Here is a 19492-nt window from a genome sequence, read left to right as displayed (position 1 = left end):
AATAATTTAAATCCTTCTTTTCAGAGCTAATTTAAGGCACTAACTTGCCTTCTATACTCAGTATACGTATTTTTAACATTAGGGTAGAAAATAATTGTATGACAGAGGTGCAATGATCAAAATATTTTAAATAATGAAGGAATAGTAGCTCAATAAACCTAAACACATCACAATTTGTTTTGTTAGTGCAGGTAAACATACAAGCTCTTCAGGAATGACCTTGACCTCAAGTGTAAAATAAAATGTATACGAATCAAAGTCTGGTATATGCCAAGAAAAAAAAAACTGTTTAAGGTAGTTCTAACATTTTAGTTAAGAGGAATGACCAGACTCATGTCAGAACTTGGTCATTGGGCAGACAAGGTGCTTCTCTCTCTTGTCTCGAGCAAGAGAGACAGGCCCTGGAAAGTTCAATCTATTAGACCATTTCTCAAGTTTTGCTGAGGCAGATTTCTGGGATGAGATGCGGGGAGTGTAAGAGGAGAGCACTGGGAGTTTGTTCACCGAAAAATTCCTCAAAGTCAGGAGAAACAGGAGGAGCGGGGATCCTGATCCAGGCTGCTGCAGCTCGGCAGGTCTGTCCTTTCAAATGTTTGAACAGAAAGTGCCAGTGGGCTTCCCCAACATCAATGCGAGTTCTACACCAACTCATCTTCCGCTTTTAAACTCTTAACAAGCGCACCTCCCCCCCCGACACTAGTTACGCACGCATACTCCTTGCATTGCTTGCCTGAGAGCATCGACTCTTAACTTTGATTTAGTATCGCCTGCAACCAGCCTGGCTCTGTATCAGCTGAACTGAATCTTTTCCATCTTGTGTGAGTGTGCAGAAGTTTGTTCCCTTTAAAATCCCTTTAAAATCTCCAATATTATGGCTTCAACTATAATAATCTTAAAATTCGTCAGCATTCTTATCTGACAGTTCTAATTGTTCTACAGAGAACAAGAATTGTTGATGAATCTGTTATTTTAAGTCATTGGTGAGTTGTTGCAAAATTCCAAAACTCACTGTAAAACTGAATATGAATTGACAGAACTATCAGGAGAATTGCTCATTATTTATTTATTTTAAATCCTTACAGCCCCTATGCTAATATTTAAAAGTTCGGCCCTTTGGGGTGTAACAGTGGGTGGGGTTACGATGGTCTCAGGCGCATTTATGCATTCATGTGAGAATATGTCACAGAAGAATCGCAGACCAAGTGAGGCGATTCCATCTTAATTTTATTCCCCGTTCTCCACGCCCCTCTAGACCTACAGAGATGTGCATGGAGGAAAGCGACGCCTAGGGCTATTATTCTCCCATTAATTTTTCCATTTGAAATCAAACCTCAATGGACATGCATGAGGGGATAAAAGGAGGGGCAGAGAACTGGCGAGGGGATAACCTCATCCGGAAGGTTGGATGACTGTTGTAGCTGCAGAAATGTCCAATAGGGGAGGCAATTTGACTTTCACAAGAGTGCTTGTTTACTTGCCAAGACTTTTTCATAGCTTCCTCTTCTTGCATGCAAACAAAGGACAACTACGGTTACGTTTTCACTTCAAATGATCATGTACAGTGCCTTGCAAAGTATTCATAACCTGTAGACTTTTTTTTTTACATTTGTTCATGTCACGACGCAAACTTCCATGTCTTCTTATGTGATAGACCAACATACAGTAATGCAAAGTTATGTAGGAATAAGATATATGGTTTCCAAGATTTTTTTTTATTATTTATAAATCTTTCTTTATAAAAGCTTTAAAAGTGTGTTGTATTATTCATTGCCTTTACTCTGATCTCTGTAAACAAAGTTTTGTGCGACTGTTTGCCTGCATTGGTCGCAAAATTGCTAGGCAAAGTGAAGGCTTCGGTAGTTTGCAAGCAAACATAAGTGAACAAACAACATAATGAAAACCAAAGAAAGGGACACAGTGGGTGCACCGATTGCAAGTTTCTGGCCGATCAGCAAGTACCGATTCCAATTTTGGCCGATATCAGTTTTTTCATTTGAAGTGTCAAAAAACAAGAAATTTGCTGAGTTGGCAACAGTGGAGTGACTATTGTTAACTGCAAACATGCAGACATGACCTGGTGGACCGGTCTATCAGTCAAACCTCTTTCACAGCAGAGCAGAAAAGGACAGTGACTGATTTTTTTTTACCTTTCCTGAGGTGTTATCCATTGAAGATCAATGGATAACATCGATTTCACATGTAAGTATCGGCCAATCGCTGATCTCCCGAAATTGAGAAAGTCGACACTGATAAATCAGTGCACCCCTAGTTTAAAGCAGTTTAGGAATGTAAAGACTGTTTATGTATTGAGTTAAATATATTCATCCTTTTTGTTTCGCAATTTCAGTATTTTGTGTTGCTGGAAGTCCACACAAAAATTATGGACATCTTTAAGTTCCTACCACAGCTTCCTCTTAGCACATGTTCAAGGGAATTTATGTGTCTCAAATTCGTCCAACCTACCTACACACACAAACACACACCCCCTCGACCTCCCACTTCCTTTGCGAGGGTCCCCTTCAACTCCAGTCCCTCATCTCCACCCAGTTTTCCTCCGTGTTTCTTTGAAAAAGCGCCAGTGCTTGCTTATCTGTCAATCAGATGTTGTCCTGTTGTGGCAGTGACGGAGGCGTTGGGTTGGGAGTGGAGGGTGGCTGCGGTGGTGTCGGCGTGACGGTGTTCATACATCTCCAGCAGCTTGCGGGCTGGATTTGTTTGATGATTAACCAGGCAGGTAGTGATTGAAACTGCTGACAGCAGAAATACTGACAGCTGATTTGAAAGACAATGGCGCCGCTCTCTCTACTTAACTTGTCACAGCAGTCAAAGCACCTTCTCAATTAACTTGTGATGTATCTGGAAAGATGGAGGGAAATATTGTCTAGATCAACACAAATAAAGAAATGTTTATTTTTGTAGGTTTGCACAAAAATGTTATCAACAGGTGAAGTAAACCAAGCAGAATTTTCTTATTAAAACTGATCGAAACATGCAGCTGAGATAGTTTTTTTTTAATGTTTTAACCACAGTGGTTCTTTTGTCAATTAGAAAATCAGAGCCAGAGCAAGACGTGAAACAAAGCAAAGCATCGTCTGCCTCATAGATTGATAGTCCAAAACTTCCCAATTATTAACCGCCCCTGTAGTGTAACAGTTGTTCTCAGAGCTATTTACCTCCCTCCACTTCCTGTGCTTTGTACCTTGTGTCTTTATAGAAGGGAATGGATGATGCAGGCAGATCTGTCAGTCAAACCACACCCCCGCCCCCTTTAAGCGGTGTCTGCCGTTCATACACCTCCACTGGCTCTGGTTCCTCTTTAGCTCAATGAGTAACTAAGCTGCAGGTACTGAATCAAACTGCTGACAAGCACGTGAAGAAGAAGGGGGGTTGGCGGGGTGTAGGTGGATGGACGGAAAAATAGAAACTGAGGGGAGGACAGAGATGACAATAGCATCATTTTACATAAGACGGGGCCTTCTTCTGATCATCCAGCAGCACTCCCACCCCACTCTGCCGTATCATTTCTCCTTCTCACTCCCTAAGTAGCATCCTTTGATGGACTGTCCCCATCTCTCATCTTGTCCTTTTAGACAGATGGGCTCTGTCAGTGCTGTCATCACTGCCCAGCTAAACATTAATGACTTACTCGCCTGTCAAGTGTTGGCAGGGCGGAGGAGAGGTGAAAGGGGGACACCTCTGGACAAAACCAGAGATGAAAAGGAGAAGTGATGGCCTTATGTGAATGACAGATTCTTTTTTGTCTCTCCCAACTTGCTTATATGTATGTGTGTAATCAGCAGATTCTTGGCCTGATGTGAAGCCTTGGTTTTCTTCTCCTCTCCTGAGATGAACGTCTTTGCATTGTATTCCCACTGCCCCTCATTCTACCATTCTTCTCATTTTTGACATTCCTTCTCCAAACCTTGTGATCTTTTCTATACAGAACTTTCTGTAATTAGTGGCACCACCACTAAACAAACAGCAACATAAACGAAAGAAAACACTCAGACTTAGGCAGATAAGAAAGGACAAGATCAGTATTTAACAGCAGAATATGAGTCTATGCAACATTGAAAACAATGTTTTGTTTTCAAAAAACAACTTATCTGTCTTCTTACTCAATTTTATGTTGTTTAGGTCAAGAGAATCATAGATGGACCTTTCCAAGTGAAAAAAATTACTTCCTGTTTTCAGTGTGTGGGACTTTGATATTTAAGCTGATTTCCTTAATATAAATTTGAGATCCAAATTCATTATAGATCTCTAACTGGTTCTGCTGATTTGGGTTTATTTAGTAAACCCAAGAATAAATTAAATTTTTTCTGTATTTTTCTTCTCCAGTAAAGAGACTCTTTTCAAGGACTGGTCTCTCTGTTTCTATCATCTCTTTGGTGTCTATCTTCCTCTGGTGCTCTCTGTTGTCACTCAGGTTCGTAGCCTGTTTCCTCAGATTGCTTCAAATGATTAACTTTTGGACTCAGTGGTGTGAATGAGTACTGCTGAGTAGACACTGAACACACCAAGCTTCTAGTTGCCCATATTTTAGAAGTGGAATTTTTGAATCCATGTAGTCACACAGATTGATGACTATTACCCTGAAGGAAACAGGACTTATGTATTGCCCTACATTTAAGAATATTTATTGTTGTTGAAATTTTGCCACACTCTTTGCTGAATTTCAAAAATTAATGCTAGTTGGAAAGTTCAGCATGAATGCTACAGCACCTTTGCATAGCAGACTTTTACTAGTCCACTCCAAAACCTTTTTATAGTTTTGTTTTTTGAGCAGTCCAGAGATGGACTTACGGTTGTGTTTCAGATGTTTCTCTTGCATGACCAAAGTGTGCATGAGAGAAAGCCCTCAAAATCATAGCTGAGCATTCTCTTTCAGGTTTTACTGGTGGAAATCAGAGAACATGGTTCCATCAGTCAGGGTAAGACATTGAGGTTCTAAATCAAACTTTTCCACAGCCAGGTACACAGAAAATTGCATGAAAGATTCAATCTTTTCAGCATTCTGTGCAACAGTGAGATGCACAGAAAACCTCTCCATTTCCTCGCAGCCTCCCATGGAGACGCCGCCCACTAGCTCTGCTTACCTCTCCCCAGGCAGCCTCTGTCTCTTCTGGGTTCCCGGAGCAATGATTAACCCCGGTTCTGATCAATGCTTCTGCTGACTCTTGATACATCACTGGAGCCTTTCAGCTGCCATGTAAGGGAAGCGTCAGGTCTGTGCAGCTCTTGACAGAGTCATTCCACTCCATCACCTCCTTCAGGGTATATGCACACAGATGGATGTACACATTAGCTGAGAAACATACAAAAATCTTTGAATGTTCATACAGTACTGTGGAGTGAGGATACTTTTACGCAGTGTATTGCTGTGTAACATACTGTGCTACACAATGTTAACAATGTGAGAAGTTTTTTTAATAAACTTTTTTTTCAAGATTCTATATATTTTTGATAAACTTCTTCAAAACAGAAAATGGGTATGAACGCTAGGAGTGATAAGTTATAAACGTAGAAACTAGGGATCAAAATAAATAGCAGAATGCAAAGAGGGACTGTCAGTCATCACCCGGTGGTCCTTTACCTCGACAGCAAAGGAAAACCCCGATTTCCTGAAGATGACAGGAGGCACAATAGCAGAATGTTCTGTCAGCAGATCCTACTCACAGCGCAGGTTAATGATTCAGTGGCCACAGCTGAGCTGCAGAGAAGGATGAGCAGAGTGAAAAAACAGAGGAGGGAACCAGAATTAAGATGCACCCAGGCTGTCATTACAGCAACGTTAGAAATAATGGTGGGTTTTTTGTCATTTTAATTACCATTAATCTGATCTCATACTTCAGCCATTACATGTCAAACATGTTTACCATGGGTCCATGTGATCAGTCACTCAGTTAACATGACAAAGTGTTCACTGGCATCATGAGTTCTTAGCAGAAATGCAAAAGAACAAGCTAAAGAACAGCCACTACTGTGAGATAGATATTGATGTGTTTGTTTAGACATTGTAGCTAGAAAAGATTTCTGCATTGCATGAATTTTGTCACTATGAAACTTTCTGTTTAATGTGTTCGAAATTAAAACTGAATGTTATAATTTTTAATCAATATTTAAAGTAAAAAAAAGTACAAGGCACCAAAAACATAAAAATTGATGAATCTATTATGCCATTCATTATTTCAATTACAACACCCTCCTCATTCATTTGATCCACTGATGAAGAAATGTATAAAACTTTAAAAATAAATATTCAATTATTGCAGTAGAAATAATATCACCACATATATTGTTTTAAATCCACAATTGAATTATATGGATGAAGTGAAAAAATACCCCTACATTCACTATAAATAAATATAACTGAAGCATTTCTAAACTCATGCTTTACTTTTTAAATTTGATCAGCACATCACCACTCTTGTTTTCAACAAAATGCCAAAGGAGGTTCTTCCCTTAACACATTTATTTAAATGCTTCCGCTACTTACAATTGTTTATTTGTCGTCCACCACTAAGGTTTCAAAATAACCTAAGGTTTAAGTTCTTTCTAGTTGATGGACTGGGTTTAATTTCATCTAATGGTGATTAAAGGAGCATTTATTTTGTCACTTTTTTAATAAAAAAAACCCATTTAATTTTAATGCATTGTTAACATTCTTAACAACAACAATAAATAAACATCACATACAACAGCATTATTATTATTTTTTTGTTTTAAAATCAATTAGTTCATGTTAAATGTTTGGATTACTGGGATTGTCATGATTTATATGATTAGATTTGGAGTATCATGCAAGCAGTAGTACAGGTTGATAATGATAATTGGAGTTTGCTAAAGAAAATGCAAAACACACACTGAGAGCTAGGGAAAAGACCGGGTGGCATTAGGCAACGGAAGGAACCACCATGAGTTAGTAGGAGAGCCGGTTAAATACTGGGAGCTTGATTGCAAAACAATGTACTTGTGCCAATTAGAAACATAATGCAGCTCTGAGGAAAGAGTAGAAGGTAGGCTGAAGGAAAGACAGAAAGAGAAAGAGAGAGAGAGAGATGGCATAGAGAAGCAAGGTAGAATTGATAAACAGGGAAACAGACAGAACATGAATAATGTATAACTATGCAAGGAGTAAACAACAAACATGAGTTAGCCTAAACAATAAACAACTAAAGAAGAGAAATTAAAAGTTAAGACAGAAACTAATAAATAAAAAAAAGATAAATAAAATAAAATAAAAATACAAGCACTGATAAGTTTTTCTTTTCCACAAGGTTATTATACCACGAGAGACAGAGAAACCAGACAATACCTAATGTCCCCCTTCCAAGCCACTCTTTGCCAAACTCTCTGGAGACACCCGCCAGTAAAGAATGGGAAGGCACTTCCAACCTTCCTCTGCACATAAGGACCAAGTTAAAGTATTAACCCTCTGCTGTTTAACAATATTGCTGACTGGTATGTGGAAACAGGAGGGATCAAAGTTATCATGTAGAAGAGAAAAGCCCTTTTCACTGGGCCCTTACAGCCTGTCCACTCCATCTTACCAGCCCATTCATAGCAGCTACCCTGAGCAGCACTCGAGACACTCCCATCTTCCCCACTACTCAACTCCTTCATTCTACCCTCATTTTTCTTTTACCCCTCTTTTTTTTCCTAACACTTCCTCCTCTGGCTTTTTCACACTCATCATTCCTTGATGAACATTATATTAAATAATTCTTTGATTCCACCAGGAAAGCATCCTTTGGTCTCCATCCCCTCCATCAGCCACTGTCCATCCGTCTCTCCATCTGTCACCTGGCGGAGTAATCACATCCACAATTGATAAGGCTGGTTAGGTGGGTCATAAAAAGTGTATGCTTGTGATGCTGGAGTCTCATTTATTATCCCTGCTAATGTATCAGCTGGAATTGACGTGAGGAAGGGGAGAAGAGGGGGGCAGGGATGGAGAGAGTGCGAGTGGTTGAGGGAGCCACCACATTAAGGGATCATTACTGCTCTTACTATAGGCTCTGTCCCTACCTTTCAAACCTGAAAAAATCTCCCTTATGCTTTATGGCCTTGGTGAAGCTTTCTGTATTTAAGTGTTTCATGGCCACTAAGAGTTCAAGATGCTTCTGCCACAGGAGGTAGTTACCATCCTGTAACCACAAAACTATTGGCTTGAGTCCTGAAGCCTCTCCCTGATTTGTTTTTTATACAATTACAGTAAAGTTGAACAGTTTTTACTGTAACAGTTTAATGGATTGTTTGGACATTGTGAGGACATTGTTTAGTACTGTTTACTGATAATTTTTTGTATGTACATGCTTTAATTGTAAAAATCTGATTTGGGGGTTGACAGAGTGCTGATCTTCAGCGGTCATTGGGTGAGAGGTGTGGTACATTCTGGACAGGTCTCCAGTCCATCACAGGGCAACACTGAGACAAACAGTCAGACATACACAAATTCATACGAAAGGGCATATTTGGTTCCATATTTAATGGACATCCTCACAACGGCTTGTACAAAACTTACTGTCTGCATATGTAAAGCATAATAGTTCCCTGTAAAAGTATTCATATCCATTCAACATTTTTCACATTTCATCACATTATAACCACAAACCTCAATGTATTTTATTGAGATCTTATGTGACAGAGCAATTCATCGTGGACTATAATACTGAGGTAGAATAAAATGAGACAGAGTTTTTATGTGAACTACAAATAAAAGTAAAAAATGTGGTGTGAATCTGTGAAAGCAGGATGATACCCCTAAATAAAATTCAGTGCAAAACAACAGCATCATCAGGAAGGTCAAAGATACATTTGTGGAAAAGTTTAAATTAGGGTTAAGCTACCTAACAAATTGGAACTAAGACTTAACCAAGATGCTGATGCTTTTCTTAAGATGAGATGGGAAAGCTGGTAAGAGTGGAAGCAGGATGGAGGAAATTTATACTGAGCAATCCTCAAAGAACAGCTGTTAAATCTTACAAAAGTATGAGACTGAAAGAAGAATTTATCTTCTTGAAGTGCAACAACCCCAAACACACAATAAGATCCACAATAAAATAATTTGATTAAAGGATTTTAATCTGCTAGATTAATCAAACCAAAGCACAAACCAAAAACTACAACTGACAATCTCTGGCCAGACTTGAAAATCTATGATCTCAAATATTGTCCATCCAACCTGACAGCAGCTGCAACACCCCAGTTTTCGCATTTTTATTTGAAATAAAACTGACAACCATGTATCATTTTCCTTCCATTTCACAATCACATGCTACGTCATGTGTTTGTATGTTGCCTAAATCACAACAAAGGAGTAAAATATGTGATTGTGAGGAGACAAAATGTTAAAAAGCTTAAGGCACTAGTTTACTCATCGACTCAACAGGTCACAGAGACAAGCGGTTGTGACTTACTTTATTATAGCCACAAACCCTCCAGATGCATAACATTTTCCTATGGAAAACATTTATGAAAAATTATTCAGAATTTGCAGTGTTCACAAATGTATTGAGTTGGATTCCATGCTATGGTTTACAAATTTGTGTTTATTAAATTAGATATTGTGGAATGCTGAACAAAAGATTCAGAAATGCATAGTTGTAGTTCAGATATGACGTCCAAGTAACATGGGTACGCATGAGAGCGTTAGAGTTTTTTGGGTGGATGAAGCGGTGGTGGTGGTGGTGTGGTGGGGGGTTCTACCCAGAGGCATAGATAGTGATAGATTGGCCTGGGATCGCTGTGATGCAGATCCACTCATCAAGATTGATGTTCTGCCATTCTGCTTTAAGTGCAATTAAATTGGCCCCTGTGTTAAAAAGCCCGGCCGATAACGTGGCTGAGGCTGAGATTACGCTACATTTCCCCTGCGCTTTCCATCCACCTGCATTCCTGCCACAGCCACTCAGAGATTTACTTTACATCCCCGGCCTGGGATGGACAAAGACCGAGCCGTTCATCAGCCGCTGATTTACAACTGTATTTGCTGCTTGTGTTACCTTTTTTTTTTCTCCACAAAGTAGTTTTTAAATCAATGCTCCCTAAAAGTTTTTAATCACTTTCTGGTTCTCGTCTTGCCACAGAATTGATCACTTGTACATTAGTGCATGTTTAATGTGTAATAATGCATAGTGATTACTGAGAGAAAGGAAGCTTAATGTCTGCATGAACAAGTTCAACATAACTCATCTCTGGCTGCTGGGTTGACAAGCTTGTCTTTTTAGTGCAAAAGCAATACTCTGAACTAAGGACAAGGTCATGGACAGATACATCACTGCTTGTTTTCCTGTGTGCAGCTCCGAACAGTTACCACGAACGGATGCAATCACACTCACTTCAAGGGGTATGGACACTTGATCATGTTCTTATTTTTCTGCTAAATGAAAATATTTATAACAATTCAAATTGAATGTCGATCACAGTCCAATCCATCTCTCTTTCTGTCTCAGTTTCCATTCTGCCACGGGCCTCGCCCACCTTCGTCAGTGTCAAGTTGTTAACCCCATGTCAACTGTGGCGCAGGGCGTATTTGGACCCGGGTGATGGATGGGTCTTGGTGGACTTGTCCCACGCAAACATATTCTCAGAGTCAGCTGAGAGAGGTGGAGCGTGTGCTTGTGTGTGTGTGTGTGTCACTCTCTGTTAGCCCACACATGCATGTCAATCCACGATTATGTCCACAGACTAAGGCAGCGTCCTCTCCGTCACCTGCCTGACACCCGCCGTCTCCCGTTTAGACCCAGATGTGTGGAACATTGACCCCACTGTCTCAAACAAGTGCTAAGATTTTGTTTGTATTTTTCTAAATTTGGTAAACTTGACCAATGTACTTTGCATCAATCTGTTTTTTTGTGAGGACTTGAAATCCTGTCATTGCAATTAACTGGCAAAACTCTTCCAGTTCACCCTGAGGGACACATGGACTAATCGAAGGGAGGACCATTACAAATTAGCATGGATTTTTTATTGTAATTGCCATGACCAGTATTAATATCGCTTGTAATTTATTGCAGCCATTGCCTACTGTTGCATATTTCTTCAGCAATAAATTAAGATAAATTACTTGTTCAGACAGAAATGTTCCAAAAGATGTTTTGAAACTTAAAGAATGTGTTTCATCAGAACAAGTGACATTCTATAACAATGAAACAAATGTGTATTAGTTAACCTTTTTTTATAGAATACCAGGTTTGCATTACTAAGTAGACGTTTCTTAAACTATAACTACAAGTTATTCATTTATGGGAGAAAAGATGCATCTTCTTTTGACTTACAATATTTTGTGCTGTTGAACATGGTTTGAGGCAGATTCAACCTTTAACATAACAGTTTTAAGTGAGTCTTTTAGGTCTGTTTGTGACATTTTATTGGATTAATAATAGGTCTTTGAGTCTGCTCTTACAAAAGATTATTGATATTCTTGTTAGTCTGCAGTTAAGCCAAAATTATTCACTTATCTGACAAATTTAGATCTTAAATAAGTTTTTTATTCAGCCAACAGTTTGTTTTTATATTAAAATGAGGCAAGCATTTATCAAGGACAAAAATAAAACAATTTAAAATGAGTGTCAATTTTGAAAAAAATATTAATGATTTTTTTTTTATTTGATCAAATTAAAATTGTCTAAAATTATCTATACCATTCTCAATAACTATTAGAAAAATCTGTATTTTCAGAACACCAAACAAATTCCTTTTAAAATTAGTGATCAGCTATTTGGATGTTTCCACTGGTATAAAGGAAGCTATGAATTAGCTTCCTTTATACCATGATTTTCAATAGTTTTCATAATAAAATTGTGAAAAATATGTGTCTGTATTCAACCACTAATTTCCCCAAATAAAATGAAATGCAAACTACTGCCAAAATTAGATGAAGTTGTTAATGTTTTTCAGTGTGAGATTAAATATTTTTAATCAGAATTAGCTAGATATACATAATTTAAGCTATTTCTGTGCTGCTGATAAATATTATTATTTTTATCCATAACAACATTTTTTAGAACGTATTAAAGAAAATGTCAGGCTGCTTTGAACCTTAAAGACAGCTGCAACTCTACAATATCCTGTGCTACTGAACACATGGTTTGGGGCAGAGATGGCATGGGTACATGACTGATCACTCATCAATATCCCGAGTTCACCCAGCACCATTTGTCATCCCCACTACGTCCTGTCACTCCTCACAGCTGCTTTCCGTCCCTCTCCTGCACCTCTCATTTTTCTCTTTCTTCCCAAATTTCTCTGTCCTTCTTACACTCCTTGCCAGCTCCTGATGCTTTCTGGACACGGTTTACACAGACTGTGGGAGAAAATAATTATACAGATAAAGAAAGGGAGAGCTGTGGATCATGTAGGCGGATGAGTTAACCTACACACTATGTTTTTTTTCTGCCTTTCTGAATAGCCGGTTGTCATAATGTGTTGCGTTGTCCGCTCTGGCTCAGAAGGTCAGAGAAACTAGGAGTTTCTGATTGCAGTGGTTCTCTCACAAAACACAATGGGAGGGGCGATCCATCACTTCTGTCCCTAACAGAGTGAGGGTCAGGGAGGGTGGAGGGAGGCCACGGGGCTGGTCCTCACTCTGGCAGCCTGACGGAGGGTTATGAGGAACAGGATGGGGCTGGTTAAAGTTTAACCAGCTATCTTCCTACACACTGAACACATCATTCTCTGCTGTGGGAGATCTAAATGTAACGTCAGCCCAGGATCCATGACCCGACACCCACTGGGAACCCTTTCGCCCACTCACCAGCCCTCACTCAGCTGCATCAATATGGATCACTAGAACAAGGGGACAAAGTTTTGCCAAAAGCGTGGGAAGAAAAGTGACTCTGAGGTCCCTTTTCCATCTGTACATGGAGCAAGTGGCTATATTAACCCAGCCCTCTGCACGCGCCATACAGCGCTCTTTGACTTCATAAACCTAAAGGCCTTACTTCTTCGATGGCACAATTGCATCCACTGCTGACACATTTTCACAGTGGATCAATAGCAGAGGTTAGTTCTGGGGACACTGTGATTATGCCATGAAAAATGATGGACCTTCTTTTGATAGTCATTTAATACACAGTTGCTTCTTTTGATAGAATTTGGCAAAAGTCGCCCCCCGGTGAGTTAACAATGAGTGCCGGAGATCGTATTTCCGTGTTGACACGTTCAATCTTGTCCCCCCATCCGTTTTTGGAAAGACCTGCCGTGACAAATGGGATTTGAACAGACTTTGGGTGTCTGAGGGTCACATCAGGTGCAGTGCAGGTTGGAAGTGTTATAACCCAATGTGTTCCTGTTCACTGGTCCAATCATCTTCATTGATTGAAGCAATGATGGAGAGGGTCCCACCTTTTTTATGGAGCAACAGAAGGAGCTGGGGGTTGAAGCAAATAAGCTTTGAAGGAAAACGGAAAAATACTGAGCAAAGATTAGAAATCTGCGAATAACTAACTTCATCTGCTGTGTTTTGATAAGTGTTAGAAAACAAACTAAACAGATTTAAGTTATTTGTTTGTAAAAAGAAAAATAAAATGTGATCCAATATTAGACAATGAATGCCAAATTCTTGTCACTCTTTGCTTTTGTATGTGATTTTTGTTCAGCACTAAAAAGGATTGGCTTGCATTTATCAGGGTGTTGTTCTCTGACAGCATAGTTCCCTTACGCTGTTGAAAAGAAAATAAATCTAGGCAAGCCACACTCCATAAATAAACAATTTCAAGCACCTGAAAATGAAAATGTTTGTATCACTGGGATTTCACCGCTATGTCAGCAGATATCAACAGTCTACAGTTTCATAATAAATGGTTAAATTTGGTGATGTTTTGTTCACCTGATACCAACTTTGCTTCTATGAGGAATAAACATCTTCTACGCCTCAACCGCCAGGTCTGCTGCAGTTCATCAGTCCACTCCACCTCTGCCAAGAATGGGATAAAGATTTGGATTTTGCACCAAACCTTAAGTTGTGCAAGAACATTGCATAGTATGTTCTCCGGCTCTAGTAGTTGTTGGAAAATAATCCAACAACTACTGACTACTGATCAGCTGGTTATTTTTTTGTCAAACTCTCACATTGGATTTTTTCTCTTTTGGCATTTTTAACTCGTATCTATCATTAGCATGAAAAAACTTTGTGCTTAAATTTGATAACTGGTGTCTGAGGCCTATATTCATTTTAGAAGGAATGTCCTTCAGTTTGTGGATCATCTGCATGAAAGAGAGGAATTAAAGTGACAGTTTGATTTAATAAGATCTGATGAGGTGACTTGGCCACACACTCACTTATTAATGCAATAATTCCTGCCCATTTTGGCTGGTGAAAATGAAAAATTGACATCCCTCGGGGCAGAGGGAGAGGACAAGATGTTCAGAAAGTGGTTTAGTGAGAGGCAGATATTTGGAAATTAAAGAAAACGTGTCGGGGTCGAGAACGGAGGAGAGAAGAGGTGAGAGGAGCAGTGGAGCTGTCCATTTGTACAAACCGAAGAATCTGTCATGTGTCGGTTTGTGTTTTCTTTGCTGCTGCGTTGAGATGGTTCTGACAGCCAGGACTTTCTCTCCTTCATCCATGCCGCAAATGACATTACCAAAATTGTGTTTGTTGCGTCGCCTTGGTTGGGGACTCCTGGGAAACAGGCAGGGTCAGGCAGGCCAGATAGAGAGAGAAAAGGGGTAAGAGAAGAAAAAAGGAAAGAAAGAATGGAAGAAAGAAAGAAAGTGAGGGAAAGAAATAAAACCCAAGCCAACAAAACACAAACATGTCTAAAAAGATGACAAAGGTATTAGATTCCAACAAGATGCACATTTACAATAACGCAGAGCATATTTCTTTTCCAGCATTAACACACATCACCTCAACTGGATTGGGATACGTAGGGATTACTTCCTCCAGCATAAATACCAAAGTCTGTCAAGGACTTCTACTTCCTGTCTCTTAGGGCATGCTCAGGCTTCTAAATATTTCAGCAACAAAAATGAACTCCTCTCTCAGGGGGGCAATCCTCTGCCTGATTGCACAGACCCATCTTTAATAGCTTGGGTCCGGCCCAGGTCAGCCTGGGTTGGACATGCATCTCCACCTTCCAGACCTGCGCATCCCTAACATTCACTAACAAGGAACAGGTGAGCAGCAGGACAAAGGATCCTTCATAAAGCATAATTACACATTGAAGGCAAAGATTTTGTGTCATTATACATGTGTGATTTTTTTTTCTCTCTCCCCACTTTACAGCTCATAATCAATCTTTAATGACCCACTGAATATTAACTGGATTTGTACGAGCCGAGTGTCAACTCCCATGAGCATGAGCTGGAGGCCCAAGGTTTATCAGATGACAAGGTGGGAGCATAAATGAAAGTGCTTGCAAGGTGGGTGTGCAGTGAGTTACATATGTCTTATGTGCAAACGGAAGATTTAGTCAATTACAATTACAATCATTCACTATGGGAAGGACAACCAGGGTAATTGTAGTCTTAGTACCACCCTTGAAGCTACACCACTTAGTGCATTACAATAGAAAACACAGTGCTGCAAGACTGATGAAGACAAATGTGGTGTGAATATACATCTTGGAGATTCGAAGATTTCATTCCCTTTTTTAATTTTTTTTTTTCAAAATTGGTACTCATTCATTACAGATACTGATTAATACCACTGACTACAGCAGTGTCGCTTCTGCAAGCCTGGAGCTCAGGCTGAGCTCCTCAGCAGCAGCCCCCAGATGGTAACCCCTGCCAGGCGGGCTCTTTGTCACCATACTGCCTGCTACTGATTAATGGATGTTGGTTGTGATCAGAAGAGTGAGACACGGTTGAGGTCCTGATCTCGCTGTGTCTCAGGGCTACAGATAGTCCTGAGATGGATCAGGCCCTGATACTCACCCTTTCAGAGGAACCTCTTGGGTGGAGGAGCATGCCAGGGGGGCTAGGAATAATGGGACCCCTTCCTCACCTTTTAAAAGAGAACATGTTTATGGCTACTTAGAGGAAATTGATTTGATTGTGCCAAGAATGCATGTGTGAACACAACTGGCACTTTTATAGGCTATTTGTCTTTTAGGTCACAGCTGGAGAAATTTATGCCCACGTTGCGGGGTCAGGAGAGTGGGTGCTGGGCTGTGGGTTTGCATGTTTAAGACAGTAAATATTAATATGTGTGTGCACGTAGAAGCACATGTGCATTTACAAACTGTACATGAGAGCAGGTCATGATGAGTGAAGCACTGGAGGTGCACTTTAACAGGGTGTCCATCATTAAGTATCAGCCTTAATGACTGAAAACTCATAACTGAGGTGCTGCCGGAAAATAAAACATAGAGATTTGTTAGGACACATTAATTCTCTGAATTGATGTCAATAGGCAACTGCTTTCATCTGCTCATGTTTTTTTTTACAGTCATGCTTCTTGACTCCACTAATTGAGAAATGTTTACATATGAATTTCAGTTCATGATGTCAGTGGACCAAAGAAAGAAAAAAAAACATTGTTCTTTTAGATCTTAAGGGCACTTCTTAATTTTGTGTCCCTAATGTGCGATTATACACAAAATGTTGATATGTCGCAACAGTCACATTACTGGAGTTGCAATGTAAACTTCTTTATCTGTCAAAATACATGTTCTTCTTCATGTACCGTGTTTCAAAGGTAGTGTAAATACATAAATTGAACCTGTTAGTAATAGTGCCTGCCACATTTACTGGCACCTTTAAAAAGATCTGTAAAAATCCTTAAAATTTCTTCAGTCTTCATTGACCCATCCAATGATCACATTAAAAACTATACACGTATTTAGTGGGGTGATAATTCTACATCAAAAAATAACTGAATGACTGAAAGAACAATTATTGGTGGTATGGCATTGACTGGTACTGTACCGGGTGTCCTCATGTTTAAATCCATAGAAAGGGATCTTTGGCTTTCCTCCTTTTACTCTCTATAAATCATCAAGAGTGCTGTAACTTTTCCTATGAGCTCTTCTTCTCCTTATCGCAAATTTAGGATTTGGGTCTGAGGAATGTTATCACCATGGAAGAAGGTTGATTTTATGCCTGGTGAACTAAGTGTGTTGACCTGACTACAGCAGTCAACAGGTGAGATGAAGGATAAGTCCTGGACAGGGTGTAAATTCATCACAGCTCAACATGGACTCAAAGAGAAGAAACAACCTTATATACACGCATTCCCTCTTAAGGAGAGATTATAGAGGTTGATTAACCTAACATATATGTTTTTCACCTAAGGAGGAAACTACAGTACCCAGAGAGTACCAATAATTGCATTGGGTGAATATGCAGTATCCATGTAGAAAGACCTTTTGATCTTTCCTGTTGCAAGGCAACAATTACAACATGGAGCCCTGGTAAAATCCCCCAGATGTTTACCTATCTTGACATTTTAAATACCTCTTGATGCCATGCACTCTAACAGTGTTTCCAGAGCCTTTGAGATGAAAACGGGACCGTAGCAAAACAGAAATACCACTGAACTGAACCGTGGAAATGAGCCGTTTCACCACATATTTATCACTTGTTTCATACTGAGCTAACCTGTGTTTGTTGCTAAAAAGTTCATTGTTGAACTCATTTGACCATAAGAGATATTTCTAGTTAATGTCCCAGGAGAGGTTAGCAAAGACAAAATGTTAATGTTTTTGATAAACACTGCCAACAACTGGATGGCATGTCTAAGGCATTTAATGGTTGTGATGAAGAGTTAATAATCTAGGTGGATGAAATGCATATAAATTTAGTTAAAAGGTCCTTGTCTTTTAAGCATATTACATTACCCTAAAAAAGAAGCCAACACAGTCTAATATTTACTTATTGAAATACATATTTTTATATTAATTTTCCTGAATTATTAACCAATTGTCTATTGCAGCTGAAGACATGACTGATTGGTGTGAGGTTGCTCCACGTTGACTGCATCAAGACAAATCTAATTCCTCTGTCCATCTTTTCTTTTTCTGCTGCAATCCATCAGCCTCATTTCATCACTGCTGACAGCAGTGTTCATGCTTTTGTGGCTGCAAGTTTGAATGCAGTTGTGGAGTTATTCTGTGCAATTTCCTAATGCTTTGGCTGTTAGTGAAGTGCATAGAAGCAGAAACAGAAAGATTTAGGTTTTTATTGTACTATGATAACTTTGATCTGTTTAGTCTCTGTTTATTTTCTTGAAATATTGATTCTATTATGTAGCTAGTAAAGGAGGTGGAAGCTCATGTTCATTTTAATGATGTAGTGTGTTTGGAGGAACACCTACCTTCTGAGGCTTAAATCGGATTAAGCCATATAGTGTATGTTAATGTTTGTGTGTGAGTTATCTGGCCATCCCCAGGGGGGACAGGCCTCCTGCTCCTCTCTTTAGGTAATGGAAGCAATGTGTCCATAATCCCAGTGAATGACTAATAAAAGAGAGTAGCGCCTTGGGCCTGTTCCCTCAGCAATATTATGGCTGGGTATTAAACTGAGTGCCTGTGTAATACTGTCAAGTCACTGTTTTCTCAAACATCTCACACACAATTCATTTATTCCTTCTGCTCCTGCATATCTCTGTATTTGCAAGTGAAAGCTGAGGTGTGTTTTTTTTTATGAGCTCAGATTGTTCTCATCTGAGTGAAAGCTGTTTATAAATCCTAGGACGCGTGAATCATCAGATCGCAAGGAATTGTATTCATGGACACCCGAGGCACTCATGAATGCTGCTTTAATGGAAACCAAACGCTGCTTGAATACTAATAAGCCATGACACGCTAACCCACAGCCCTCCACCCGATACCCCTGTGCTCTCTTTAAACGCTCTTTAATGGCAATGTTAGTGTTATACAAGACGCTCATTAGACACTTTAATTGGTTTGGTTGTTGTTGACAGCGGAGTTGATTGGCCAGGCCAGACTACGTAGTCTGCATCGTGGTTTGTGGGGGTCAGTGATAGGGCGCTGCTGGTGACTAATGTGGTCATAGTGGACCCTGCATCTGTGATGAGGAGCTTATTGGCACGGTGGTGGGCCGGGATCGTCCCTGTGGCCGTATGAGGTCATTATGTTTTGGTCCGAATATTCTAACTAAAATTCAAGGAGTGGGTTCCTGTGTACACTAATTAGAGACCATCTGAATTTTTTACATTATCAACCTCCTGGTTTGTATTGATTACTTCAGCTTTATGGGCATGATGTCACTTGGATCTGTTGTCATGGTGGAAGGGGAGCAGTGCTGCTAATTTCCAACATCAGTCAAATATGTTTACTCTTGCTGCTTACAGAGCAAAGTAAGCTGGAGTAGTAACACGTAGCACGCAAAATCTTGCAAATGTATTCAGAAACATTGAACTTTTACAACTTGCCACATTACAGACACAATCTTATTGTGTCTGATTTATCTTTTTCTTTTTTTATGTTTTGGCAGGGTGGGGGAATTTTGAATGATAAACACAGAAAAGCGCATAACTGTTAACTGGAAGACTAACGTATAGATGTAATTTAGAGAAAGC

The sequence above is a fragment of the Xiphophorus maculatus genome, chromosome 1, assembly GCF_002775205.1.
Source record: "Xiphophorus maculatus strain JP 163 A chromosome 1, X_maculatus-5.0-male, whole genome shotgun sequence".
NCBI lineage: Eukaryota > Metazoa > Chordata > Actinopteri > Cyprinodontiformes > Poeciliidae > Xiphophorus > Xiphophorus maculatus.
The sequence above is the reverse complement of the archived record's forward strand: the minus strand, read 5'-3'. Positions refer to the sequence as shown.